This window comes from Carassius gibelio, chromosome B19, assembly GCF_023724105.1.
Source record: "Carassius gibelio isolate Cgi1373 ecotype wild population from Czech Republic chromosome B19, carGib1.2-hapl.c, whole genome shotgun sequence".
NCBI lineage: Eukaryota > Metazoa > Chordata > Actinopteri > Cypriniformes > Cyprinidae > Carassius > Carassius gibelio.
Genome location: NC_068414.1, coordinates 32685018 through 32706750, shown reverse-complemented (window position 1 = coordinate 32706750; position 21733 = coordinate 32685018). Strand labels below are relative to the sequence as shown.

Sequence of the window (21733 nt, the reverse complement as noted above, 5' to 3'; positions counted from 1 at the left end):
ATCCACATTCAAATCAAAATAGCTGAATACCTGTTGATCGTAGCTGATGACTGTGAATTAGAAAGTTGTCCATCTTGATAAGAACAATTTTTGTACCGAGTTTGGTGTCTGTAGCTAAAACTAACCCCCCCACTTTTGACAAAAGGTGGCGCTATAGAGTGCCTCTTCCACGCCCTCTTATGAACTTTTGCCAGTGTCTAGTTATCATAAATACTGATATGTGTTCTGAATTTCATGAAATTCTAAGTATGTTATATGCCTTAAAATCACCTGAGAAGTATTCAAGTTTGACATGTTGCCACGGCAACAATATTTTTAGATATCAATATCCCCCTAGCAGATTAATATAGGCTGTGTTTTAACATGATTCTGATGAAGTTTGAAGCAAATCGAGTAAAAATAAGATGCTGAATACAAAACATTTTGAAAATGACACACTTCCTGCTGCCAGTTGGTGGCGCTATAACTTTGACTCCTAATAGTCACATATATGCGATCGACATCATACAAAGAATAATCTGATGAAGTTTGATTAAAATCAGGAAATGTATGTGGATGGTATTAGACACTTCCTGTTTCTCATTTCTCGCCATAATTTCAACGCCTCGCCATGAGCAAACCGTTTGAGATATCAAAAATCCCCTGGCAATTTTTCATCCCCAGTGTCTTGAGATCATGTTGACCGAGTTTGGCGGCAATCGAGTAAAAAACCTATGACAAGTATTTCAAATTCCAGAGCATACGATTTTTACATAACTCTAAATAGCTGACTTCCTGTTGGGCAGAGCCTATAACATGCAATACGCAAGTTGTTCGGCACGATGAGATCTATATGTGTACTGAGTTTCATATTAATACGTGCAAGTATGTGTGAGCTATACATCAACATTTATGACTGTGTTCCAGGGGGCGCTGTAGAGCCCCTGTGCCACGCCCAGGTCCCAGCCTCTGCAGGCTCCTTAAGGCCACAGATTCCAAAGTGTGCGCAAACTTTCAAGAGTTTTGAGTATGTTAAGGACCCCAAAAGCCCCCACAACTTTGACGACAAATATGAATAATAAACCCTAAATAGCCAACTTCCTGTTGGGCGGAGCCTATGATATGCAATACGAAAGTTGTTTGTATTGATGAGTTCTATATGTGTACCGAGTTTTGTGCGTCTACGTGCAAGTATGTATGATATATGGCCCTCCATATTCCAGGGGGCGCTGTAGAGCCCCTGTGCCACGCCCTTGTATCAGTCTCTGCCCAGCCCTAATGGCCGCAGGTTCCAATGTGTGTGCCAATTTTCAAGACTTTTTAAGCATGTTAAGGGCCCCAAAAGCCCCCGAAACCTTGAAGAAAAATAATAATAAATATAGCTGCAAGCAGCGATGGCGGGCTCAAGCCATCAGTGCAACACCACCCCTGTGGCATCAGGTAAACTGTGCCAAGCGGGCACATGCATTCACAATAGCACTCTGGCAGTCAGGTTTTAAGGGATACGGCAGTTAAAGGGTTAATCTGAATCATCTAGACTTTGAAATCGCATTCACAGAACAATATATATAACTTTAGAAACACATTTTTCAATCTGAGTTAAACCTTTTTTATCAGTAAAGGAAAAAATGCCTAATAATTCTTCACACCTGAATATAAGGAGTTTTGTTTTTCTCTTGCAGGCTTCATGGTCAACTACATATGTATCACACTCGTTGCTTTCTATAGTGCAGCTCAACCAATTCTCATCCCATTCGTCCATATTTGTGAAATCACAAATCCCGGACAATATTTGTTGTAGTCCAAACAATTTGTTCATTATAGTTTTTAAAAAGTGTTTTTTGTTAAATAAAATATCTCCTTTTGAATTGGACTTTCAGCTTAGTAACTTTGCAGAACTTTTTTTTATGCTGAAACAACAACATTACAGTATAACTAAATTTGAAAAATAATAATAGCACTCCTTTAATAGGCATTATTAAACAGTTCATAAATACAGCTATAAATGTTTTGTTCTTAAGCTATAAAGTTCAATCATTGTATTTTCATACTTTAAGTATTATAACATTATTCTAGTTGTCAGCAGGGGCGCTGCACAAGATCCCGGGCCCTATGCATAGGGAGTCCTAATGGTGACAGTCCTTTGTGAGCTCATCTAAAGCAAAGACTATTTATACATTTAAATCATTCACAAATGAGATTTAAAGGAACATTCATCTACCAAACTAAAAAGTCAAACACAACACAGAGGGATACAGAACACAGAAATATTTTTTCAAGATGGATAAAAAGAAACTGTACAGCTGTACACTTGATAAAATATATATATATATATATATATATATATATATATATATATATATATATATATATATATATATATATATATTTTATCAAGTATATATATATATATACATGTGTCTGTGTGTGTGTATTGGCTTTCCAATGCCGTTGATAATAGGGGTTAGCAAGTTTAAAACACGTACAGAGTCCATGCAGACGGATGTAGATGCATAACAAATGTCTTTCTTTATTACTTGAACTCCATTAAAAATTATCTCAAACGTCTTGTGTCCTCTCCTTGTTCACATGTACACACAAAGCCATACCTTATGGACTGCATACAACCAGAATCCACCTGGAGAGCAAGTCTACAGTGCACTCAAAAACTGTGCTTCCCACATACCAACACACACACACATATATATATATATATATATATATATATATATATATATATATATATATATATATATATATATATATATATAATTCAAGTGTACAGTTTCCTTTTATTGCATATTGAAATAAATATTTCTGTATCAATCTGTGTTGTGTTTGTTTATTTTTATTTTTCTTAGGAAGATAACTGACCCTTTACTCTCCTTTTTAAAATATGTCCTTATAAACCAAGAAAAAGTTATTTATAGCTGTATTTATAAGCTGCTTACTAATGACTATTAATGTTGGGACAAGACTTTATAAAGCACGAACTGACTATTTACTAATGAGTGCAGTTATTATAAAGTGTTACCAATGCATTTACTAATGTTAGCAAATAAGACATTATTTTACAGTGTTATCAAATCCTTAAATGATTTATAAGTGTTCTGCTTGCATTACAGCTTAGTCTTCATCTGTGAGCTGAACAGATTTACTGTTACATCCATGACATTATGTAAATTCAAATAAATAGCATGTCAGAGGATGTCATAGGTCAGTATCAAATGAGTTTGAAATTATTATTTGCAGCACAAATAAGGTTTTTTAGGATTTTTTAAAATCCCTAAAACTGTCAGAAAAGGATAAGGCCTAAGATATTTCTATGTGAGTGGCTAAATTTATTTTTGTTTTTATAATCGTAATACATAAACTATGAAATTATACAAAATGTATAAAAAAGTAAATAAATAAATACGCTACATTAAAAAAGCAGCCAAGACAAATGAGTCTCCTTTTTTATATATATAGATTAAAATTGAAGACAGAAGCAGCTGGTATATGCGGTCACTTAATATTCAAATCCAGTAGATCCACTTCAGATTTATTTCTCAACAGTTTATGTTCACGTGGCTGTTTTCGTTTATATTCGCCAAGCTATTATGTATTTTGAAATAATCTTGTCCGTGATGTGTTCGTTCGTACGACGAAAGGCAGAATCCTGCAGCTCGAGAGATATATGTTATTGTGCCAGTCGCGCTTTCAAATAGTCTTGCACACTTAAACGGGTCACAAACACCTGTATTTAGCTCTTGTTGTGTTATAATGTGTGTATTGTGTGCATTTATGGCAATATTTTATTTTAAAAAGCTCTTAAACAAGAATAAATTTGTTAGTTTTGAACTTGTGGCACTGTGCGCGCTGATCGGAGCGGTGATTTCAGATAGGCAGCCACAAATATTTAATTTTCACACAAACAGTTCAAAAACATCTTAATTTAGCTCTTGGTGTGTTCTAATTTGTGAATTGTGTGATATCGCTGCAATACTTTATTCTTAATAGCTATGAAACAAGAATAAACTCGTTTTTTCTGAGCTCGTCATTCCACACGCTCCTGCTCAGAGCGGTGATTAATCTCTCCTGTTTCTCACGTATCACTGACCACACATCAATTATTAATGAGCCCTGACCCGGTAATAATCATATATGTTGGTTTAGCTTGTCAGTGTGAATTAAATCTAAGTATTTATTTGTATTTTAACCGATTTAAAAGAGAAACTAAAACTCCGGTAATTGCACCTGTAGGGGCGCAATTTCTCTCAGACAATGGAAGTCTAAGCACATACACTCAAACAGAGGGACAGAAGTGAGATGAGATGTCTGACAGTTTTTTAATTTTCTGTTACCCATACAGTGTTGTAAAGTCGTGAAACTATCCATATTTACTCAGAATGACTTTTTGTCTGTATGAAAAAAGGTTTTGAAGTGTTTGGAATTAAAAAATGCAGGAAAATTAATAATTCCATTTTTAATGTCATTTAAAAAAAATCACAGAGACAAAACCGTTCAAGCTATCCAAAATCTATTGGCAATTTAAGTTGTTTAAAATGTTTTGGCATCATGTAGACAAAATTTGGTGTGTATAGTGTTACTCTCCTCTGAGCAGTATGCATTAATTCACAGCTAAATGTAAAAAAAAAATCCACATTCAAATCAAAATAGCTGACTTCCTGTTGATCGTAGCTGATGACTGTGAATTAGAAAGTTGTCCGTCTTGATGAGAACAATTTTTGTACCGAGTTTGGTGTCTGTAGCTAAAACTAACCCCCCCACTTTTGACAAAAGGTGGCGCTATAGAGTGCCTCTTCCACGCCCTCTTATGAACTTTTGCCAGTGTCTAGTTATCATAAATACTGATATGTGTTCTGAGTTTGATGAAATTCTAAGCATGTTATATGCCTCAAAATCACCTGAGAAGTATTCCAGTTTAACATGTTGCCACGGCAACAATATTTTTAGATATCAATATCCCCCCAGCAGATTTATATAGGCTGTGTTTTAACATTATTCTGATGAAGTTTGAAGCAAATTGAGTAATAATAAGATGCTGAATTCAAAGCATTTTGAAAATGACACACTTCCTGCTGCCAGTTGGTGGCGCTATAACTTTGACTCCTAATAGTCACATATATGCGATCGACATCATACAAAGAATAATCTGATGAAGTTTGATTAAAATCAGGAAATGTATGTGGATGGTATTAGACACTTCCTGTTTCTCATTTCTCGCCATAATTTCAACACCTCGCCACGAGCAAACCGTTAGAGATATCAAAAATCCCCTGGCAATTTTTCATCCCCAATGTCTTGAGATCATGTTGACCGAATTTGGTGGCAATCTGCAAAAAAACCTATGACAAGTATTTCAAATTCCAGAGCATGCGCTTTTTACATAACTCTAAATAGCTGACTTCCTGTTGGGCGGAGCCTATGACATGCAATACGAAAGTTGTTCGGCACGATGAGATCTATATGTGTACTGAGTTTCATATGCATATGTGTGAGTATGTGTGTGCTATACATCAACATTTCTGACTGTGATCCAGGGGGCGCCGTAGAGCCCTTGTGCCACGCCCGGGTCCCAGCCTCTGCAGGCTCCTAAAGGCCACAGATTCCAAAGTGTGCGCAAATTTTCAAGAGTTTTTGAGTATGTTAAGGACCCCAAAAGCCCCCACAACTTTGACGAAAAATATGAATACTAAACCCTAAATAGCCAACTTCCTGTTGGGCGGAGCCTATGACATGCAGTACGAAAGTTGTTTGGTTTGATGAGATCTACATGTGTACCGAGTTTCGTGTGTCTACGTGCAAGTATGTATGATATATGGCCCTCAGTATTCCAGGGGGCGCTGTAGAGCCCCTGTGCCACGCCCGTATATCTGTCTCTGCCCAGCCCTAATGGCCGCAGGTTCCAAGGTGTGTGCCAATTTTCAAGAGTTTTCGAGCATGTTAAGGACCCCAAAAGCCCCCGTAACGTTGGAAAAAAATAATAATAATAATAAAAAAATATAGCTGCAAGCAGCGATGGCGGGCTCAAGCCACCAATGCCATCGCCACCCCGGTGGCATCAGGTAAACTGTGCCCAGTGGGCACATGCATTCACAATATCCCTCTGGCAGTGAGGTTTTAAAGGATACGCCAGATAAAGGGTTAATCCGAATCATCTAGACTTTAAAATCACATTCACAGAACAATATATATTTAACTTTAGTAACACTTTACAATAAGATTTCATTTATAAACATTATGTTAATATGAACAATATTTATATAACATTCATTCATGTCAGTTCATATTCCAAAATTAAACATTAAAACATTGTTTTATTGTGATTTTTTTTCCAAGCACATTTGACCAATTCCAAACCATATCAATCTTAATAACTACCATTATTTTTCATTAAATCATTTATGAGTGCTATACAATAGTCCAGGAAAGCTGGAAGAGAAAACCTCCTTATATTCATGTGTGCAGAATTATTAGGCATGTTTTCTTTTACAGATGAAATGCGCTAAAAAAAGAGTTTTAACTCAAACTGTAAAGTCGAAAATTATGAAATACCCATGATAAATATCAAACACACATGCAATACAGAAATGGATAAGTTAAGACTTGACCATTGTACAAAAAATGCTGACTGGGTCATGAGGTCAGAAAAGAAGAAGAAAAAAACAGGTCAAGAAGAACTGACAAAAAGAATTGCAAAATAATTAGGAATTAATGTGAAGATTAATTTTTAGTCAATTCTGCAAGACAGACTTTCAGGAAAGGAGGTGGAATAAAAATGAGCTCCTAAATCTTAATCCCGGATTCTGGAAGATATATTCCTCAAACCATCGGACAAGAGGAGGTGCTGCTGGTCCTTCACGAGTCACTCTAATCTGTTCATAAAGCCTATATATAAAGTCTTAATATATAGTATTTCACAATACTTCATGGTATTCTAATTCAATCATTTTTTGGAATCTTAGATCTCTCAGAACCTGGCACATTGTAATTCTGAGACTCCAGGAAAGTGTCAGTTCTGTAAAATGTTGGCGCTGGAGACTAAATGCTCCCTGATAGTTTCACACCTAATTCATTTAACACACACACACACACACACACATTACCCACAGTGACAGAGGGACAGAGTGACATCAGATGTATGATAGTTTTTTTAATTTTCTATCATCCATATAGTGTTGTATAGTCATGAAACTATGCATATTTCCTCAGAATGACTTGTCTTCTATGTGTACATTTTTTTGAAGTGTTTATAAGCTGCACTTTAAAAAAATTAAATACATTTACTGGTTACTTTTTTACTGTTATTTAAAAAAAAAATCACCACGACAAAACCATTCAAGCTATCCAAAATTCATTCGCACCTCTTCTGTAAGATAAATTCTTTAAACAGTGGTAAAAGAGGATGTGGTGCTGATCCTTCAAGAGTCTCTGAAAACGTATCTGTCCATAAAGCCTATAAAGAATTATTCTTAATATACGGTTCACAATACTTCAGCTTGTTTTTCTAATTAAGTGAGGGTCATTTTATCAGTAAAATACATAAAATTCATATTATTTTTCTTTGAAAGATTTCTATAAATGATTTAAATCATACTTGTTTCTACAATAATTATTTAAAAGTAATCCTATAGCTCCATCTGGTGGCCGTTATTGGTACTAAGAATTGCCAGCTTGATTTATAAGTTATGATAGTTTTAATTTTATGCTGGCTCTTGAAAATGATAAAGCTATGAAACTTACTGTGCTTCCTTCAAATGATGACTTCTACGTATATAAAAAATTATGAATAGTTGGAATTAAACATTTTAAAGATATAGTAAAATAACTATTGTATTTTTTTATGTTACTTTAATAAATCGCTATGGCCACACCATTTAAGGTATCCTAAACCCATTCGAAATTTAACATCTTCAGTATATGGCTTCATGTTAAAACAGTTTGGTGTGAACTACTTGTGTCTTCTTGGAGGAGAATTAATTCATTTACAGGCTGAGTTTATCATAAATCCACAATAACATTTCTGAGTTCTGTATCAATCTGTGTTGTTGTTTGTTTATTTTTATCTTTTATTTTTCATAGGAAGATAACTGATCTTTTACTCTCCTTTTTAATAAATGTGCTTATAAACCAAAAACAAGCTATTTATAGCTGTATTTATAAACTGCTTACTACTGACTATTAATATTGGGACAAGGCTTTATAAAGCATGAACTGACTATTTACTTTTTGAGTTTGAAATTATTATTTGCAGCACAAATTAGGGTTTTTTAGGATTTTTAAAAATCCCTAAAACTGTCAGAAAAGGATAAGGCCTAAGATTTCTATGTGAGTGGCTACATTTATTTGTTTTATAACTATAATGCATAAACTATGAAATTATACAAAATGTATAAAAAAGTACAACAGTCATTGTTTTCCAATGTTTTTTTTTTTTTTTTTTTTTTTTTTTTTTTGGATTTACATTAAAAAAAATTAGCCTACTGCAATCATTCTAAACAGCTTGAATAAAACCTGTTAATATTTATTATAGACCACTGTAACTGTGTATAATCTAACAAACAAGTTTATTATGAAAATAAAAGTGTGTACACCAGATAAATTGGACGATAAAGAAATTGCTAACAATAGTATAATAGAGCATGTTTTAGGTTTTTAGGCGTTTAGATGCAGATATGGACAAATCAAATGTAAAATAAAATGTAATTGATTTAATTAAATATAGATTAATTCTTGTTAGAGCAAAATAATAAATAAATAAATAAATACGTACACACATTAAAAAAGCAGCCAAGATGAATGAATTTCATTTTTTATATAGATTAAAATTGAAGACAGAAGCAGCTGGTATATGCGGTCACTTAATATTAAAATCCAGTAGATCCACTTCATATATATTTCTCAACAGTTTATGTTCACGTGGCTGTTTTCGTTTATAGTCGCCAAGCTATTATGTGTTTTGAAATAATCTTGTCCGTGATGTGTTCGTTCGTACGACGAAAGCCAGAATCCTGCAGCTCGAGAGATATGTTATTCTGCCAGTCTCGCTTTCAAATAGTCTTGCGCACTTAAACGGGTCACAAACACCTGCATTTACCTCTTGATGTGTTACAATGGGTTTATTGTGTGCATTTGTGGTAATGTTTTATTTAAAAAAGCTCTTAAACAAGAATAAATTCGTTTGTTTTGAGCTCGACACTGTAAGCGCTGATCGGAGGCGTGATTTCAGATAGGCAGCCACAAATATTTCATTTTCACACAAACAGTTCAAAAACATCTGAATTTAGCTCTTGGTGTGTTCTAATTGGTTGATTGTGTGATATCGCTGTAATAATTTATTTTTAAAAGCTATAAAACAGGAATAAATTAGTTTTTTCTGAGCTCTTTACTCCAGACTCTCGTGATCACAGCGGTGATTCATCTCTCCTATTTCTCACGTATCTCTGGCCAGAAATAATTTATCCATGAGCCCTGAACCGGTAATAATCAGATATGTTGGTTTAGCTTGTCAGTGTGAATTAAATCTAAGTATTTATTTGTATTTTTAACCGATTTAAAAGTGAAAGTAAAAGTCCGGTAATTGCACCTGTAGGGGCGCAATTTCTCTCAGACAATGGAAGTCTGAAGCACACATACTCAAACAGAGGGACAAAGTGAGATGAGATGTCTGAGAGTTTTTTAATTTTCTGTTATCCATACAGTGTTGTAAAGTCTTGAAACTATGCATATTTCCTCAGAATGACTTTTTCATCTGTATGAAAAAATTCTTTGACGTGTTTGGAAGCTGCATTTTAAAAATACAATAATGATTCCCTTTGTAAGGTAATTTCAAAAAATCACCACGGCAAAACCATTCAAGCTATCCAAAATCCATTCACAATTTAAGTTCCTATCAGAAATACTGATGTGTGTTCAGAGTTTTGTGAAATTCTAAGTATGGTATTTGCCTCAAAATCACCTGAGAAGTATTCCAGTTTGACATGTTGCCACGCCAACAATTTTTTAGATATCAATATCCCCCTTGCAGATTTATATCGGCTGTGTTTTAACATTATTCTGATGAAGTTTGAAGCAAATCGAGTAATAATAAGATGCTGAATTCAAATCATTTTGAAAATGACACACTTCCTTCTGCCAGTTGGTGGCGCTATAACTTTGACTCCTAATAGTCACATATATGCGATCGACATCATACAACGAATAATCTGATGAAGTTTGATTAAAATCAGGAAATGTATGTGGATGGTATTAGACACTTCCTGTTTCTAATTTCTCGCCATAATTTCAACGCCTCGCCACGAGCAAACCGTTCGAGATATCAAAAATCCCCTGGCAATTTTTCATCCCCAGTGTCTTGAGATCATGTTGACCGAGTTTGGCGGCAATCGAGAAAAAAACCTATGACAAGTATTTCAAATTCCAGAGCATGCGCTTTTTACATAACTCTAAATAGCTGACTTCCTGTTGGGTGGAGCCTATGACATGCAATACGAAAGTTGTTCGGCACGATGAGATCTATATGTGTACTGAGTTTCATATGAATATGTGCAAGTATGTGTGAGCTATACATCAACATTTCTGACTGTGTTCCAGGGGGCGCCGTAGAGCCCCTGTGCCACGCCCGGGTCCCAGCCTCTGCAGGCTCCTAAAGGCCACAGATTCCAAAGTGTGCACAAATTTTCAAGAGTTTTTGAGTATGTTAAGGACCCCAAAAGCCCCCACAACTTTGACGAAAAATTTGAATACTAAACCCTAAATAGCCAACTTCCTGTTGGGCGGAGCCTATGATATGCAATACAAAAGTTGTTTGGATTGATGAGATTTATATGTGTACCGAGTTTCATACGTCTACGAGCAAGAATGTATGATATATGGCCCTCCATATTCCAGGGGGCGCTGTAGAGCCCCTGTGCCACGCCCGTGTATCAGTCTCTGCCCGGCCCTAATGGCCGCAGGTTCCAATCTGTGTGCCAATTTTCAAGACTTTTTAAGCATGTTAAGGGCCCCAAAAGCCCCCGAGACGTTGGAAAAAAATAATAATAATAATAATAATAATAATAATAATAATAAAAAATAATCCTAAGGAAAACAATAGGCCTCTCGCCCTTTGGGCTTGAGCCCTAATAATAAGAAGAATAATCCTTAGGGGAACAATAGGGCCCTGCGCCCATTGGCTCGGGCCCTAATAAATATAGCTGCAAGCAGCGATGGCGGGCTCAAGCCACCAATGCCATCGCCACCCCGGTGGCATCAGGTAAACTGTGCCCAGCGGGCACATGCATTCACAATATCCCTCTGGCAGTGAGGTTTTAAAGGATAAGGCAGTTAAAGGGTTAATCAGAATCATCAAGACTTTAAAATCACATTCACAGAACAATATATATAACTTTAGTGACACTTTACAATAATATTTCATTTCTAAACATTATGTTAACATGAACAATATTTATATAGCATTCATTCATGTCAGTTAATATTCCAAACTTAAACATTAAAACATTGTTTTTTTGTGATTTTTTTCCAAGCACATTTTACCAATTCCAAACCATATCAATCTTAATAACTACCATTATTTTTTATTTAATCATTTATGAGTGCTATACAATAGTCCAGGAAAGCTGGAAGAGAAAAACTCCTTATATTCATGTGTGCAGAATTATTGGGCATGTTTTCTTTTACAGATGAAATGCAATAAAAAAGAGTTTTAACTCAAACTGTTTTAACTCAAAGTCGAAAATTATGAAATACCCATGAGAAATATCAAACACAAATCCAATACAGAAATGGATAAGTTAAGACTTGACCATTGTAGAAAAATGCTGACTGGGTCATGAGGTCAGAAAAGAAGAAGAAGAAAAAAAAACATGCCAAGAAGAACTGACAAAAATAATTGCAAAATAATTAGGAATTAATGTGAAGATTAATTTTTAGTCAATTCTGCAAGACAGACTTTCAGGAAAGGAGGTGGAATAAAAATGAGCTCCTAAATCTTAATCCCGGATTCTGGAAGATATATTCCTCAAACCATCGGACAAGAGGAGGTGGTGCTGGTCCTTCACAAGTCACTCTAATCTGTTCAAAAAGCCTATATATAAAGTCTTAATATATAGTATTTCACAATACTTCATGGTATTCTAATTAAATCATTTTTTGGAATCTTAGATCTCTCAGAACCTGACACATTGTAATTCTGAGACTCCAGGAAAGTGGCAGTTCTGTAAAATGTTGGCGCTGGAGACTAAATGCTCCCTGATAGTTTCACACCTAATTCACTTAACACACACACACACACACACACACACACACACACACACACACACACACAGACACATTACCCACAGTGACAGAGGGACAGAGTGACATCAGATGTATGATAGTTTTTTAATTTTCTATCATCCATATAGTGTTGTATAGTCATGAAACCATGCATATTTCCTCAGAATGACTTGTCTTCTATGTGTACATTTTTTTGAAGTGTTTAGAAGCTGCACTTAAAAAAAGTAAAGACATTTACCGGTTACTTTTTTATTGTTATTTCAAAAAATCACCACGACAAGACCATTCAAGCCATTCAAAATTCATCCGCACCTGTACTGTTAGATACATTCTTTAAACAGTGGTAAAAGAGGATGTGGTGCTGATCCTTCAAGAGTCACTCAAAACGTATCTGTCCATAAAGCCTATAAAGAATTATTCTTAATATACAGTTCACAATACTTCAGCATGTTGTTCTAATTAAGTGAGGGTCATTTTATCAGTAAAATACATAAAATTCATATTATTTTTCTTTGAAAGATTTCTATAAATGATTTAAATCATACTTGTTTCTACAATAATTATTTAAAAGTGATCCTATAGCTCCATCTGGTGGCCATTATTGGTACTAAGAATTGCCAGCTTGATTTATATGTTATGATAGTTTTAATTTTATGCTGGCTCTTGAAAATGATAAAGCTATGAAACTTACTGTGCTTCCTTCAAATGATGACTTATAGGTATATAAAAAATTATGAAGAGTTGGAATTAAAAATTTTAAAGATATAGTAAAATAACTATGGTATTTTTTTATGTTACTTTAATAAATCTCTATGGCCACACCATTTAAGGTATCCTAAACCCATTCGCAATTTAACATCTTCAGTATATGGCTTCATGTTAAAAAAGTTTGGTGTGAACTACTTGTGTCTTCTTGGAGGAGAATGAATTCATTTACAGGCTGAGTTTATCATAAATCCACAATAACATTTCTGAGTTCTGTATCAATCAGTGTTGTTGTTTGTTTATTTTATTTTTTTATTTTTCATAGGAAGATAACTGACCCTTTACTCTCATTTTTAATAAATGAGCTATTTATAGCTGTATTTATAAACTGCTTACTACTGACTATTAATATTGGGACAAGGCTTTATGAAGCATGAACTGACTATTTACTAATGAGTGCAGTTATTATAAAGTGTTATCAATGCATTTGCTAATGTTAACAAATTAGACATTATTTTACAGTGTTATCAAATCCCTTAAATGATTTGTAAGTGTTTTGTAATGATTTTATTGACCTAAAAGCATTTGTGAAAGTTCTGCTTGCATTACAGCTTAGTCTTGATCTGTGAGCTGAACAGATTTACTGTTACATCCATGAGATTATGTAAATTCAAATAAATATCATGTCACAGGATGTCAGAGGTCAGTATCAAATTAGTTTGAAATTATTATTTGCAGCACAAATAAGGTTTTTTAGGATTTTTAAAAATCCCTAAAACTGTCAGAAAAGGATAAGGCCTAAGATTTCTATGTGAGTGGCTAAATTTGTTTGTTTTTATAACTATAATGCATAAACTATGAAACTATACAAAATGTATAAAAAAGTACAAGTTATTCTTTTCCAATGTTTTTTATTTATTTACATTTTTTTTTTTTTTTTTTTTTGGGATTTACATTTTTAAAAATTAGCCTATGGCAATCATTCTAAACAGCTTGAATAAAACCTGTCAATATTTATTATAGACCACTATAACTGTGTATAATCTAACAAACGAGTTTATTATGAAAATAAAGTGTGTACACCAGATAAATTGGACGATAAAGAAATTGCTAACAATAGTATAATAGAGCATGTTTTAGGTTTTTAGGCGTTTAGATGCAGAAATGGACAAATCAAATGTAAAATCAAATGTAATTGATTTAATTAAATATAGATTAAGTCTTGTTAGAGCAAAATAATAAATAAATACGTACACACATTAAAAAAGCAGCCAAGATGAATGAGTTTAATTTTTTATATAGATTAAAATTGAAGACAGAAGCAGCTGCATATGCGGTCACTTAATATTAAAATCCAGTAGATCCACTTCAGATTTATTTCTCAACAGTTTATGTTCACGTGGCTGTTTTCGTTTATATTAGCCAAGCTATTATGTATTTTGAAATAATCTTGTCCGTGATGTGTTCGTTCTTACGACGAAAGGCAGAATCCTGCAGCTCGAGAGAGAAATGTTATTCTGCCAGTCGCGCTTTCAAATAGTCTTGCGCACTTAAACGGGTCACAAACACCTGCATTTAGCTCGTGTAGTGTTATAATGGATGTATTGTGTGCATTTATGGCAATAATTTATTTTGAAAAGCTCTTAAACAAGAATAAATTCGTTTGTTTTGAACTTGTGACACTGTGCGCGCTGATCGGAGGCAGTAATTTCAGATAGGCAGCCGCGAATATTTCATTTTCACACAAACAGTTCAAAAACATCTTAATTTAGCTCTTGGTGTGCTCTAATTGGTGAATTGTGTGATATCGCTGCAATACTTTATTTTTAATAGCTATAAAACAAGAATAAACTCGTTTTTTTCTGAGCTCATCATTCCACACGCTCCTGCTCAGAGCGGTGATTCATCTCTCGTGTTTCTCACGTATCACTGACCACACATCAATTATTAATGAGCCCTGACCTTATAATAATCATATATGTTGGTTTAGCTTGTCAGTGTGAATTAAATCCAAGTATTTATTTGTATTTTAACCGATTTAAAATCGAAACCAAAAGACAGTCTCCTCCCTTTTTTATTCCGGTAACTGCACCTGTAGGGGCGCATTTTCTCTCAGACAATGGAAGTCTAAGCACACACACTCAAACAGAGGGACAGAGTGATATGAGATGTCTGACAGTTTTTTAATTTTCTGTTATCCATACAGTGTTGTAAAGTCATGAAACTATGCATATTTACTCAGAATAACTTTTTTTCTTTATGAAAAAAGGTTTTGAAGTGTTTGGAATTTAAAAATGCAGGAAAATTAATAATTCCATCTTTATTGTCATTTTAAAAAATCCCCACGACAAAACCATCCAAGCTATCCAAAACCCATTCACAATTTAAGTTCCTCAATGTTTTTTCAACATGTACACCAAGTTTGGTGTGTATAGTGTTACTCTCCTCTGAGCAGTATGCATTAATTCACAGCTAAATGTAAAAAACAATCCACATTCAAATCAAAATAGCCGACTTCCTGTTGGTCGTAGCTGATGACTGTGAATTAGAAAGTTGTCCGTCTTGATAAGAACAATTTTTGTACTGAGTTTGGTGTCTGTAGCTAAAACTAACCCCCCCACTTTTGACAAAAGGTGGCGCTATAGAGTGCCTCTTCCACGCCCTCTTATGAAATTTTGCCAGTGTCTAGCTGTCACTAATACTGATATGTGTTCTGAGTTTGATGAAATTCTAAGTATGTTATATGCCTCAAAATCACCTGAGAAGTATTCCAGTTTGACATGTTGCCACGGCAACAATATTTTTAGATATCAATATCCCCCCAGCAGATTTATATCGGCTGTGTTTTAACATTATTCTGATGAAGTTTGAAGCAAATCGAGTAAAAATAAGATGCTGAATTCAAAGCATTTTGAAAATGACACACTTCCTGCTGCCACTTGGTGGCGCTATAACTTTGACTCCTAATAGTCACATATATGCGATCGACATCATACAATGAATAATCTGATGAAGTTTGATTAAAATCAGGAAATGTATGTGGATGGTATTAGACACTTCCTGTTTCTCAATTCTCACCATAATTTCAAAGCCTCGCCACGAGCAAACCGTTTGAGATATCAAAAATCCCCTGGCAATTTTTCATCCCCAATGTCTTGAGATCATGTTGACCGAGTTTGGCAGCAATCGAGTAAAAAACCTATGACAAGTATTTCAAATTCCAGAGCATGCGCTTTTTACATAACTCTAAATAGCTGACTTCCTGTTGGGCGGAGCCTATGATATGCAATACGAAAGTTGTTCGGCACGATGAGATCTATATGTGTACTGAGTTTCATATTAATACGTGCAAGTATGTGTGAGCTATACATCAACATTTATAACTGTGATCCAGGGGGCGCCGTAGAGCCCCTGTGCCACGCCCAGGTCTCAGCCTCTGCAGGCTCCTTCAGGCCACAGATTCCAAAGTGTGCGCAAATTTTCAAGAGTTTTTGAGTATGTTAAGGACCCCAAAAGCCCCCACAACTTTGACGACAAATATGAATAATAAACCCCAAATAGCCAACTTCCTGTTGGGCGGAGCCTATGATATGCAATACGAAAGTTGTTTGTATTGATGAGTTCTATATGTGTACCGAGTTTCGTATGTCTATGTGCAAGTATGTATGATATATGGCCCTCCATATTCCAGGGGGCGCTGTAGAGCCCCTGTGCCACGCCCGTGTATCAGTCTCTGCCCGGCCCTAATGGCCGCAGGTTCCAATGTGTGTGCCAATTTTCAAGACTTTTTAAGCATGTTAAGGGCCCCAAAAGCCCCCGAAACCTTGAAGAAAAATAATAATAATAAATAATAATAATAATAATAATAAATATAGCTGCAAGCAGCGATGGCGGGCTCAAGCCACCAATGCCATCGCCACCCCGGTGGCATCAGGTAAACTGTGCCCAGCGGGCACATGCATTCACAATATCCCTCTGGCAGTGAGGTTTTAAATGATATGGCAGTTAAAGGGTTAATCCGAATCATCTAGACTTTAAAATCACATTCACAGAACAATATATATATATATATATAACTTTAGTAACACTTTACAATAAGATTTCATTTATAAACATTATGTTAACATGAACAATATTTATATAGCATTCATTCATGTCAGTTAATATTCCAAATTAAACATTAAAACATTGTTTTATTGTGATTTTTTTCCAAGCACATTTTACCAATTCCAAACCATATCAATCTTAATAACTACCATTATTTTTTATTTAATCATTTATGAGTGCTATACAATAGTCCAGGAAAGCTGGAAGAGAAAAACAGGTCAAGAAGAACTGACAAAAAGAATTGCAAAATAATTAGGAATTAATGTGAAGATTAATTTTTAGTCAATTCTGCAAGACAGACTTTCAGGAAAGGAGGTGGAATAAAAATGAGCTCCTAAATCTTAATCCCGGATTCTGGAAGATATATTCCTCAAACCATCGGACAAGAGGAGGTGGTGCTGGTCCTTCACGAGTCACTCTAATCTGTTAATTAAGCCTATATATAAAGTCTTAATATATAGTATTTCACAATACTTCATAGTATTCTAATTAAATAATTTTTTGGAATCTTAGATCTCTCAGAACCTGGCACATTGTAATTCTGAGACTCCAGGAAAGTGGCAGTTCTGTAAAATGTTGGCGCTGGAGACTAAATGCTCCCTGATAGTTTCACACCTAATTCACTTAACACACACACAAACACACACACACACACACACATTAACCACAGTGACAGAGGGACAGAGTGACATCAGATGTATGATAGTTTTTTAATTTTCTATCATCCATATAATGTTGTATAGTCATGGAACTATGCATATTTCCTCAGAATGACTTGTCTGCTATGTGTACATTTTTTTGAAGTGTTTAGAAGCTGCACTTTAAAAAAATAAAAGACATTTACTGGTTACTTTTTTACTGTTATTTCAAAAAATCACCACGCAAAATCATTCAAGCTATCCAAAATTCATTCACACCTGTTCTGTAAGATAAATTCTTTAAACAGTGGTAAAAGAGGATGTGGTGCTGAACCTTCAAGAGTCACTCAAAACGTATCTGTCCATAAAGCTTATAAAGAATTATTCTTAATATACAGTTCACAATACTTCAGCTTGTTATTCTAATTAAGTGAGGGTCATTTTATCAGTAAAATACATAAAATACATATTATTTTTCTTTGAAAGATTTCTATAAATGATTTAAATCATACTTGTTTTACAATAATTATTTAAAAGTAATCCTATAGCTCCATCTGGTGGTCATTATTGGAACTAAGAATTGCAAGCTTGATTTATAAGTTATGATAGTTTTAATTTTATGCTGGCTCTTGAAAATGATAAAGCTATGAAACTTACTGTGCTTCCTTCAAATGATGACTTCTACGTATATAAAAAATTATGAAGAGTTGGAATGAAAAATTTTAAAGATATAGTAAAATAACGATTGTATTTTTTTATGTTACTTTAATAAATCGCTATGGCCACACCATTTAAGCTATCCTAAACCCATTCGCAATTTAACATCTTCAGTATATTAGCTTCATGTTAAAAAAGTTTGCTGTGAACTTGTGTCTTCTTGGAGGAGTATGAATTCATTTACAGGCTGATTTTATCATAAATCCACAATAAAATTTCTGAGTTCTGTATCAATCTGTGTTGTTGTTTGTTTTTTTTTATTTTTTTATTTTTCATAGGAAGATAACTGACCCTTTACTCTCCTTTTTAATAAATGTGCTTATAACCCAAGAACAAGCTTTTTATAGCTGTATTTATAAACTGCTTACTACTGACTATTAATATTGGGACAAGGCTTTATAAAGCATGAACTGAATATTTACTGTTTGAGTTTGAAATTATTATTTGCAGCACAAATAAGGTTTTTTAGGATTTTTAAAAATCCCTAAAACTGTCAGAAAAGGATAAGGCCTATAAGATTTTATGTGAGTGGCTAAATTTATTTGTTTTTATAACTATAATGCATAAACTATGAAATTATACAAAATGTATAAAAATGTACAACAGTTATTCTTTTCCAATGTTTTTTATTTATTTATTTATTTAATTTTTTTTAATTTTATTTACATTTCAAAACATTTGCCTACTGCAATCATTCTAAACAGCTTGAATAAAACCTGTTAATATTTATTATAGACCACTGTAACTGTGTATAATCTAACAAACAAGTTTATTATGAAAATAAAAGTGTACACCAGATAAATTGGACGATAAAGAAATTGCTAACAATAGTATAATAGAGCATGTTTTAGGTTTTTAGGCGTTTAGATGCAGAAATGGACAAATCAAATGTAAAATAAAATGTAATTGATTTAATTAAATATAGATTAATTCTTGTTAGAGCAAAATAATAAATAAATAAATAAATAAATAAATAAATACGTACACACATTAAAAAAAGCAGCCAAGATGAATGAGTTTCATTTTTTATATGGATCAAAATTGAAGACAGAAGCAGCTGGTATATGCGGTCACTTAATATTAAAATCCAGTAGATCCATTTCAGATTTATTTCTCAACAGTTTATGTTCACGTGGCTGTTTTCGTTTATAGTCGCCAAGCTATTATGTATTTTGAAATAATCTTGTCCGTGATGTGTTCGTTCGTACGACGAAAGACAGAAACCTGCAGCTCCAGAGATATATGTTATTCTGCCAGTCGCGCTTTCAAATAGTCTTGCACACTTTAAACGGGTCACAAACACCTGCATTTAGCTCTTGTAGTGTTACAATGGGTTTATTGTGTGCATTTGTGGTAATATTTTATTTAAAAAAGCTCTTAAACAAGAATAAATTCGTTTGTTTTGAGCTCGACACTGTACGCGCTGATCGGAGGCGGTGGTTTCAGATAGGCAGCCGCAAATAATTCATTTTCACACAAACAGTTCAAAAACATCTGAATTTAGCTCTTGGTGTGTTCTAATTGGTTGATTGTGTGATATCGCTGTAATAATTTATTTTTAAAAGCTTTAAAACAGGAATAAATTCGTTTTTTCTGAGCTCTTTACTCCAGACGCTCATGATCACAGCGGTGATTCATCTCTCCTATTTCTCACGTATCTCTGGCCAGAAATAATTTATCCATGAGCCCTGAACCGGTAATAATCAGATATGTTGGTTTAGCTTGTCAGTGTGAATTAAATCTAAGTATTTATTTGTATTTTTAACCGATTTAAAAGTGAAAGTAAAAGTCCGGGAATTGAACCTGTAGGGGCGCTATTTCTCTCAGACAATGGAAGTCTGAAGCACATATACTCAAACAGAGGGACAGAGTGAGATGAGATGTCTGACAGTTTTTTAATTTTCTGTTATCCATACAGTGTTGTAAAGTCGTGAAACTATCCATATTTACTCAGAATGACTTTTTTTCTGTACGAAAAAAGGTTTTGAAGTGTTTGGAATTTAAAAATGCAGGAAAATTAATAATTCCATTTTTACTGTCATTTAAAAAAATCACCACGACAAAACCGTTTAAGCTATCCAAAATCCATTGGCAATTTAAGTTGTTTAAAATGTTTTGGCATCATGTAGACAAAGTTTGGTGTGTATAGTGTTACTCTCCTCTGAGCAGTATGCATTAATTCACAGCTAAATGTAAAAAAAAATCCACATTCAAATCAAAATAGCTGACTTCCTGTTGATCGTAGCTGATGACTGTGAATTAGAAAGTTGTCCGTCTTGATAAGAAAAATTTTTGTACCGAGTTTGGTGTCTGTAGCTAAAACTAACCCCGCCACTTTTGACAAAAGGTGGCGCTATAGAGTGCCTCTTCCACGCCCTCTTATGAACTTTTGCCAGTGTCTAGTTATCATAAATACTGATATGTGTTCTGAGTTTGATGAAATTCTAAGCATGTTATATGCCTCAAAATCACCTGAGAAGTATTCCAGTTTAACATGTTGCCACGGCAACAATATTTTTAGATATCAATATCCCCCCAGCAGATTTATATCGGCTGTGTTTTAACATTATTCTGATGAAGTTTGAAGCAAATCGAGTAAAAATAAGATGCTGAATTCAAATCATTTTGAAAATGACACACTTCCTGCTGCCAGTTGGTGGCGCTATAACTTTGACTCCTAATAGTCACATATATGCGATCGACATCATACAACGAATAATCTGATGCAGTTTGATTAAAATCAGGAAATGTATGTGGATGGTATTAGACACTTCCTGTTTCTCATTTCTCGCCATAATTTCAACACCTCGCCACGAGCAAACCGTTCGAGATATCAAAAATCCCCTGGCAATTTTTCATCCCCAATGTCTTGAGATCATGTTGACCGAATTTGGTGGCAATCGGCAAAAAAACCTATGACAAGTATTTCAAATTCCAGAGCATGCGCTTTTTACATAACTCTAAATAGCTGACTTCCTGTTGGGCGGAGCCGAATGACATGCAGTACGAAAGTTGTTCAGCACGATGAGATCTATATGTGTACTGAGTTTCATATTAATACGAGCAAGTATGTGTGAGCTATACATCAACATTTATGACTGTGTTCCAGGGGGCGCCATAGAGCCCCTGTGCCACGCCCGGGTCCCAGCCTCTGCAGGCTCCTAAAGGCCACAGATTCCAAAGTGTGCGCAAATTTTCAAGAGTTTTTAAGTATGTTAAGGACCCCAAAAGCCCCCACAACTTTGACGAAAAATATGAATACTAAACCCTAAATATCCAACTTCCTGTTGGGCGGAGCCTATGAC

The 21733-nt window shown here is 34.4% G+C and overlaps 2 long non-coding RNA genes across 2 annotated transcripts in view; one reads left to right on the top strand and one right to left on the bottom strand.

Moving 5' to 3' along the window:
* LOC127979727 (uncharacterized) overlaps positions 1 to 6822 on the top strand; it is an 18773-nt gene extending 11951 nt beyond the window's left edge. Inside the window, exon 3 of the long non-coding RNA XR_008158848.1 lies at positions 6103 to 6822. This is a non-coding gene — a long non-coding RNA (uncharacterized LOC127979727). The remainder of the gene's footprint in view (positions 1 to 6102) is intronic.
* Positions 3424 to 21733, bottom strand: LOC127979728 (uncharacterized). Its single transcript, XR_008158849.1, has 2 exons — positions 21235 to 21733; positions 3424 to 5223 (listed from the first exon to the last, which is right to left on the bottom strand). It is a non-coding gene; the product is annotated as an uncharacterized LOC127979728 (long non-coding RNA).